The sequence below is a fragment of the Coenobita brevimanus genome, chromosome 17 (genome assembly GCF_032717465.1).
Source record: "Coenobita brevimanus isolate Jiangsu-jjx chromosome 17, ASM3271746v2, whole genome shotgun sequence".
In the NCBI taxonomy this organism is placed as follows: domain Eukaryota; kingdom Metazoa; phylum Arthropoda; class Malacostraca; order Decapoda; family Coenobitidae; genus Coenobita; species Coenobita brevimanus.
This window is the reverse complement of record NC_136970.1, coordinates 34164111-34172552: the sequence shown is the minus strand read 5'-3', so window position 1 is coordinate 34172552 and position 8442 is coordinate 34164111. Positions and strand designations below refer to the sequence as shown.

Genomic DNA, 8442 nt, shown 5'->3' with positions numbered 1-8442 from the left:
TCACAGCTACCATCTTCATCACAGCCACTATCACCACCACAGCCACAACCATCACCACCACCACCACCATCATCACAGCTAGCATCATTATCACCACCACACCACCACAGCTACCATCATCACCACCACCACAGCTACCACCACCACCATCACCACCACAATTGCCACCGTTTTCTGTTGAATAAAGTCGCTTCTTCTTATCATGAATGAAGTAATAAGCATCGAAGTTTAGATGTAACCCCCTCCCATACAGAGACATATGTAGCTGTATGGAAATGCCTGCCGCGTCCTGCTCGTGCATGAATTGAAACTTCAGAAAATATCAGTCCACATGAAGTTGAAATTAGCCTATCTGGGAACCAGTTCCAACCATCCTGCCAAGTTTCATTAACATCCTTTTTCTAGTTTTGGCTGCACTACACACACACACACACACACACACACACACACACACACACACACACACACACACACACACACACACACACACACAGAGGATTATATGATAAAAAAATAATACAGTAGTAATAATACGGTAACCATAATAAACAATGTTGGCTCTGGCTGGGTTAATGGAGAGATTGTGTTGCTGCCAGGCTTTTCATTATGCAAAATTCTCATAACGGACACTTTCTGAATTTAAGAAATTCTTGACCCCACTCAGCGAAAAGCGTATATTCTAGGATACCGGCATGCAATTGTTATTATATCCTTCAGTTATAATTGCTTTAGTAGATGCAGAGCCCTAAACTGCACAAAATATTCAAAACAATACCTCAAAAAGCTCTTATACAATAGGATGATGATTTCTTCACTCTTACACTTGAAAAGTGCGTTTAGGAATCATAGCAATGGATTTTTCTTGAAATGGGGGGTGGGGTAGGGGCACAGCCAGAAATATAATTGGGGGGGAGGGCATAAAGACTAACCATGAGATATATAAAAACACAGTGCACTTCACCATTTGGGTTGATGAATGGCAAAATCACCCATCTTGCTGAGAAATATCTGCTTGTTGACACCCAAAAACACCATAAATACAGCAGACTATAAAAAAAGCGAAAATCACAAATGAAATTGTTGTTCCATCTCACCCTGGGTAAAAAAAAAAATATAAAAAATGGTGGGCGAGTCAGGACAATTGTCTATTAATCCTTCAGCACTGCTCTGCTGTAAAAATGCATTTTCTGGGTAAATCACAAAAAAACTATAACAACTGAGGAGTTCACCCACCAAAAAGTGGACCTTTAGCTCTAAAACTGAAGGAGAGGAAAATTGACAAAATATGTGTATTTTCAAAAATGAAATTCTACTCTGGTCAAAATCCTATCCCCTCATATTTGCACATTTTCATGCATTATTTGTGGTTCTATAGAAAACTAGTATGAACAACATTTGTAAAGTTGGGGCAGGGCTATTGAATGGGCACCATAAAATGGCTATGTCTTGGCATTTGGCATTGCAGTGCCCACTGTTCCAACTCACCCCGTGTCTCGCACTAAAGGTGTATCGAATGTCTGCATCCGCATCCGCAAATTATCCGCATTTTTTAAAAATCCGCATCTGCATCTGCATCCACATTTGCAATACAAATAACGTCCACATCCACACGTAATGGTAAAATTAACATCCAGATCCGCGTCTGCATCCGCACTTTGAGAATGAGGATATAAGGATATTACAAAACACATAAGTGAATAACATTAGTTGAAAAAAAACTACATAATTATATATATATATATATAAATTCATCCCATTCATTCATTGCCAGACGCCATGTATCCCAGACGGGGTGGCCAAGGGCTTAGAGTTAATTGTTTTACAGGGAGGGGCACTAATCCTCCACCAACCCCACTTGACACGTACGGAGAACGTTATGCCAACAGCATCTGGTGTTCCCAGGCAGTCACCCATCCAAGTACTAACCAGACCCTACGTTGCTTAACTTCGCTGATCGGACGGGAAGCGGTGTACTAAACTCTATATATATATATATATATATATATATATATATATATATATATCATTCATTGCCAGACGCCATGTATCCCAGACGGGGTGGCCAAGGGCTTAGAGTTAATTGTTTTACAGGGAGGGGCACTAATCCTCCACCAACCCCACTTGACATGTAGGGATGCCAACAGCATCTGGTGTTCCCAGGCGGTCACCCATCCAAGTACTAACCAGACCCAACGTTTGCTTAATATATATATATATATATATATATATATATATATATATATATATATATATATATATATATATAATTGGCATTCTTAATAATATTGTGAAAAAGACTATAGCTGTATAGCATTTACACTACCAGATGCAATGAATATAATACTCGCATCAAACAGTGATGATGAAAATGACAAGCCACCAGTTACAAGTTCAGTGGAAGAATTAAAGAAGTATCACAAACAAAAGAGAATTAAAAGAACAAATGAAGATACTCTGAAACGGTGGAGTGAAAACAGAAGAGACTACCTGATTTAATGAAAGTGGTATACACATATCTCTGTTGTCTCCCAAGCAGCGTCCCCAGTGAACAACTATTCAAAGGTGCTGGATTAATCTATGATGAAAAACGTAAGAGTCTTAATGCAGATAAGGCCGAGAAACCTTTGCTTTTGAAGAGTAATTTGCCCTTTGTTGAAATTCAAATACTGAACTAATGTGCAATGTGAGGTTCAAGTGATTCTGATAAACTATTCATAATACATATACTAACTTCAATTTACGTTTACACTTATCTAACTTTAATGTAACTTTACCACTTTCCAAAGGGTGGAGGTTGGGGAGAGTGGTTGGTGGGTTGCATGAGGATTTGGGTCGACGTCCCGCATCCTGGTAACACATAAGTTTGAATTATGTGGCTGAAAGTCGTCCTTAATAATTTAAAATGCATAATCTTAAAAAAGATTTTAAAATTAATCCACATCCGCATCCGCGAGGATTTAGTCATCAGACATCTGCATCCGCATCCGCAAAAAAATCTTTTTGAATATCCGCATCTGCAATTTAAAAAGTTTATATCCTTACCCGCATCCGCATCCACACATCCGCATTTTGGACATCCAATACACCTCTATCCCGCACTGTCCCAACTCACCACACTGAACGCTAATGTCTCTGAAAATCCATCGTCTGCTAAATACTTCACTTACAGTAGTTCAGTGATGATTAGTTTACTTCAGTGATGGTTGCCACACAGGGCACAGGTAGCTAAAGCCTGAAATGTATATCACAAGGAAAATCTTAAGCAATCATTGACTTCTAGTTTCTGTGTGCACCTACACATATGTAGAGCTCATGGCATGGCATTATCATTTGTTATTATTACTAGCAGTAATAATATCCTCTACAATGTAATGCATTTGCTAAACATAAACTGACCATTTAGAACTTGAACTCATGAAGTCTAATATACTTGATTTGCGGCTGTTTCCGTTTCATAATAAAGTGATCCAGGGAAACCCACAGAATACGTCTTTTCACTTCTTGTCACAGTACAGCGTGCAAGATTAGCAAGTTGTATGGACTGGTCACTTGTGCAACACAATCTGATGAGAGTTGACTGATGACGAATGGCGCAGGCAGGTGATGAGCGAGTGACACTCAGTTGAAGGCCGGTAAACGTTGCCAAGAGAGTTTATTTTTCTTGCCGGTTCTGCCACACGTAGGCCTACATGGCCACAGGTACTCCTAACTAGTTAATTACATAAACTTATTACTAGCAGAGTTTCTCTTTTTGAGGATAGTGTCATAAGGTACATAAAAAGAATGAAAATTTCACAGAGCGGCACACGTTTCTTGCTTTCTTTCCTGCCTCCTCTCCTCACCCGTCCGGGGGCCAACGGCTCCCCGTGCATAAATTCGCTTATCTGTCTCGCACCTAAAGTACAGTAAGTCTTAAAAAGTATATGTGTATACAAGACATTTTACTCAAAATTGCATATTTTTTCAGTTCTCCCAATATGTGACATACCGAGTAATACACCCTGGATTAAACAAGTATTTGACATTTAAGATTCGCAGTCTATTTTCGAACACACGTAGAAATTTCGGGGAGGGGGGGGGCCCGGCCCCCGCGGCCCCCCCCTGGCTGCGCCACTGGGGTGGGGCAATTTCACTACATAGCTGTAAAAATGATTAGTTTTTAAAACACTGCGTCCCATAATTATCTTAATTATTGTAATCACTTTTTTCTCAAATTCTGCTATCCTCTTTTGTGATCAGTATTCCATTGTAATGCGAATATGTTTTTTACGAAATTGTCATATTAAATCGATCTCATTATCAAAGTTGTGACGCGAAATGTTCCGAATTTATCCCTGTGAAATTCTGTTGGTTCTCATGACCACAAAGGATGCTTCATAGTTTACTGTGTCTCATATGTGCCTGCCGTCTACCTGTGTAATCTGCTATCAGTGAGAGATTTGTAATGCGTTATATTAAGGGAAGATATATATATATATATATATATATATATATATATATATATATAGAGAGAGAGAGAGAGAGAGAGAGAGAGAGAGAGAGAGAGAGAGAGAGAGAGAGAGAGAGTTGAAAAAAACAATCGTAATTGATATTTTTAATAATTAAATCGAAGAGAAGAAAAAGGAAAAATACACGGCCAGTGGGCATGGCACTGGGAGATAGTATAGAAAAATGTGTGGAAGAGAAAGAAAAAAGGAAGGAGTAGGGCAGAGAATGAAAATGTGTGGTAAGATATTGGCTGTGGGAATGAATAAGAAAGGTAATATGCAAGGAGAAAACAATGATGGTAAGGAGTTGAAGAGAAAAGAGAGAAAGTCATCACTGGAAAGAGAGAGAGAGAGAGAGAGAGAGAGAGAGAGAGAGAGAGAGAGAGAGAGAGAGAGAGAGAGAGAAATGAAAGCACAGGAAATAGACTGGATGAGGTGTTAAAGGTCAAAGTGAGAAACTGACGAGAGAGAGAGAGAGAGAGAGAGAGAGAGAGAGAGAGAGAGAGAGAGAGAGAGAGAGAGAGAGAGAGAGTTGCTGGAAGTGAAAAAAAGAAATTATTAACAGATTTGATCTGTTTTGCTCCAGGAAATTCATTACAGGTACAGTACCAGAACCATATACATTTTACTGTTTTATATTTGCTTCCATCGGCCGATTTTATTTAGTTTTGATGGGGCTTTGCGAAATGACAGTGCTAGGTGTGCCTTCCATTAAGACCTGTAACACGAGAGGTATCTTCAGCGGTGAGCGAATTCTTGTGACATTAGCAAGAACATAATGTACTAAGCTTAAGGAACGATGTAGTGAAGAGGAAAACTGTCTCTCTGTCTATAGCCAGACGCCTTAATCCCATAAAGGGTGGCCACAGCCAAATCACCTTCATGTCGTCCTGTCCCCTGTCATTCCGCTGCCCTCTCCCAGCTCACACACCCCTCTTCTCATATACTTCCCCATTCCACCCCTCCATCTCATCCTCGGCCCCCCCCCTTCCCCCGCCCCCCTCCCTCCACCTCACTCATATACACCCTCCACATTTATTTATCACTCTCCATCCTCTCCACATGGCCACACCAAGTCAGTGTATTTCTCCTAACGCTTTGTATCACGTACACATCTACTGTACACTACAACGTTCCTTCACTTTCTCATGTGTCAGTCTGTCTCTCTATGTAACTCCACATACTCCTCTCTAATAACTCTTTTCCACAATTCTCACTCATTATTTGTGTCCTTCCAACAAGGTCCAAGCTTCGCTTCCATACGTTAGAGTTGGTATCATAATACTGTCATTCAGCGACTTTTTTTTATTTCTATGCTTACTTCCCTATTTCTTATCACTGCTTAAAAAAAATAAGAAGCAACCTTTCTGCCCTTTTTTATCCTTTGAAGCACTTTATCCTCTAAACTTCCATCTTTACTCATCACACTACCCAAGTACTTCAATGCACTCACTAATTATAATACTCACTGGCGTATTTTACATTTTATAATATATATATATATATATATATATATATATATATATATATATATATACACACACACACACGGTATATAAAGAAACGTCATCAACCTGTTTTCCTCTAAGCTAGGCAGTAGTCAGTTATTAACAAGATGATACTGGTAATGGTATTGGGACTTGTGGTTTGTTCGTAATACTGGATTCTCAGGGCGTTACGTTTTTCACTTTTGGAAGTGCTTGGACACTGAAATCAGAGTCCCTGTAATTTGTCAGCCAGGCTTGCAGTTGTAGGAATATCATGGGATTGATAAAATTACTTATGCTGTTGCCTCGGGAAGGGTTTCTGCTTTTCGTGCTTGTTTACATTCCCTCATCTCACACTTTCATTTTACTGTCTCACTCTCATACATTCACATTCACTGACTCCCTATCCCACTCACTCACTCGTTTATTCATTTACTTGTTCATTTATTCACTCACTTGTTCACTGACTCACATCACCCTCCCCTCACTTTCTTCACCCTGTTTCAATTTCTTCGCCTTTCATGCCATAGCTGGTACACGTCATTCCTTCCCCATCCCCCAGAAAGATTTATTCGCTCAGCACACACACCTACTCTATACCTCACTCCATATCCCCCTCAATTCCCCACGTCACACTCTCATCCCAGTTTACCTTTGCTTCCCCCCCCCCTCCCACACAGCACAACTCTCTCCAAAACCCCCTCACCCTTACACTCACTCCCCTTTTTTCTCCCAACCTTCCACACTGACCTCCCACTTCATCCTCGTAAAAAATGTAATCTACTTGGACACTCTAAAACTCAGCCAACCATAAATTATTTTTATGTACCCCTCAGAAATCTGCATTTCAGTCGGGCCGGTTTTAGGCAACAAAGAACCAACGGTTCCAAACTAATGCTGTTAAGGGAAGGGAGCTGGGTAAGAACGAAGAGGGGAGAGAGGAAAGAGAGGAGAAATAGAAAGAGGGAGTTGTACGAGAGGGAGAGATAGTGGATTGGGTGGGAAGGAGGTGAGAGAGAAGTGGGAAGGTAAAGAGGTTTGGATAGAAGAGTGTAGAGATGTGGTTGAAGGTGAAAGGGGATTAGGGTGAAAGGAAAAGATAACTTGGAAACAAACGACATAGCCGTAGGTCCTTTCCTGGCTGTTTATAGCAGGGAAGGTTATAACTAACAAAACTATTCAGTGAGTTAAAGATAAAGATCGAAAAGCAACAAGGCTTCCCCCAACCATCCACGAAACCCTCCGGCTGAAGCTCTCAGGAAGTACTGAAAAGGCCTAACATGCAACATAGGAAAATTGTAATGGAAATTCCATAGGAAAGATGGAAAGATCATACTTTGCACTATTTACTTGAAAAAGAGAGTAACCATTAGTTAACAGCATGTACCGCCATTGTCCCAACGTTGAACTGTACAGAAAAAAAAAAATTACAAAATTCATTACCCGAGAGTTAATATATTTAGCTGGGGGGTTAGAAGATACTTAGCCAAGCAATTTTTAAAGTGTAATATTATTTCACAGTGAGGGAGAAGGAAAGTGGAAGGAGGAGTAGGGAGGGAAGGAGAAAAGTATGCAGGGGGAGGTTTGAGGTGAGGCAGGAAGGGACAAAGGGAGAAGAAAGATGGAGAGAAGGAGTGAGAGAGAATAGGGATGAGAGAGTCCATTCTTAGGCAACAAACAACGAACAATACCCGTCAAATGCCGTTAATGGCGAGAGAGGAAGGGGACACGGAGTGGGAGGGGGTAGGGAAAAGGGAATACTGATAGAGTGGGATGGGTGGGAGGAAGAGAGAAAATGGGGAAGGCAGGACAGAGTACCTGCAAGAAGAAAAGGCAAGAATGTGAGGGGGGAGAGAATAAGCTGTAGGTAACAGGGGGGAGGAGACAGGGGAGAAAGGTGGGAGGGAGAAGGTAATGGGCATGAGTTACGAAAAGGAGAATCATGAGAGATGAATGACAGGACGGGAGGGAAAGGGTGGGAGAGGAGACGGTGTGAAAGAATAGAGATACAGAGAGATGTAAGGAAAGAATAATAGAATGGAAGGGTGAGGAAATGGGAGTACGAGGTACCAAGGAAGCAAACCGTAACAGACAGACCTGTTGGTCCTTTCGTGGCTGTTTGGTCTAGGAAAGGTTATAACTAGCAAAACATTCTATCAGTTAAAGTCAAGGATAGAAAAACACGAAGGCTACACCCCCTACCAACCCACCAAACCCTCCAGCCGAAGCCGGCAGGAAATAGAAGGAACACAATGCAGGATGGAAAAGTTGTCATGGAAGTTTGACAGGAGAGAAAATCTTGCTCTAGATTATCGACCAGAAAATGAAAGTAACATTAGGTCAACAATATTTATCGATGTTGTTCTGCAGGTTGTATATATCGGGTTCTGGAAAAAAGAGAAAAAATGTTATATATATATATATATATATATATATATATATATATATATATATATATATATATATAT

The 8442-nt window shown here is 40.5% G+C and overlaps 1 pseudogene; it reads right to left on the bottom strand.

Moving 5' to 3' along the window:
• Positions 1-1877: 1877 nt before the first annotated feature.
• LOC145391284 (5S ribosomal RNA) lies at positions 1878-1996 on the bottom strand (annotated as a pseudogene).
• Between the last annotated feature and the right edge of the window lie 6446 nt (positions 1997-8442).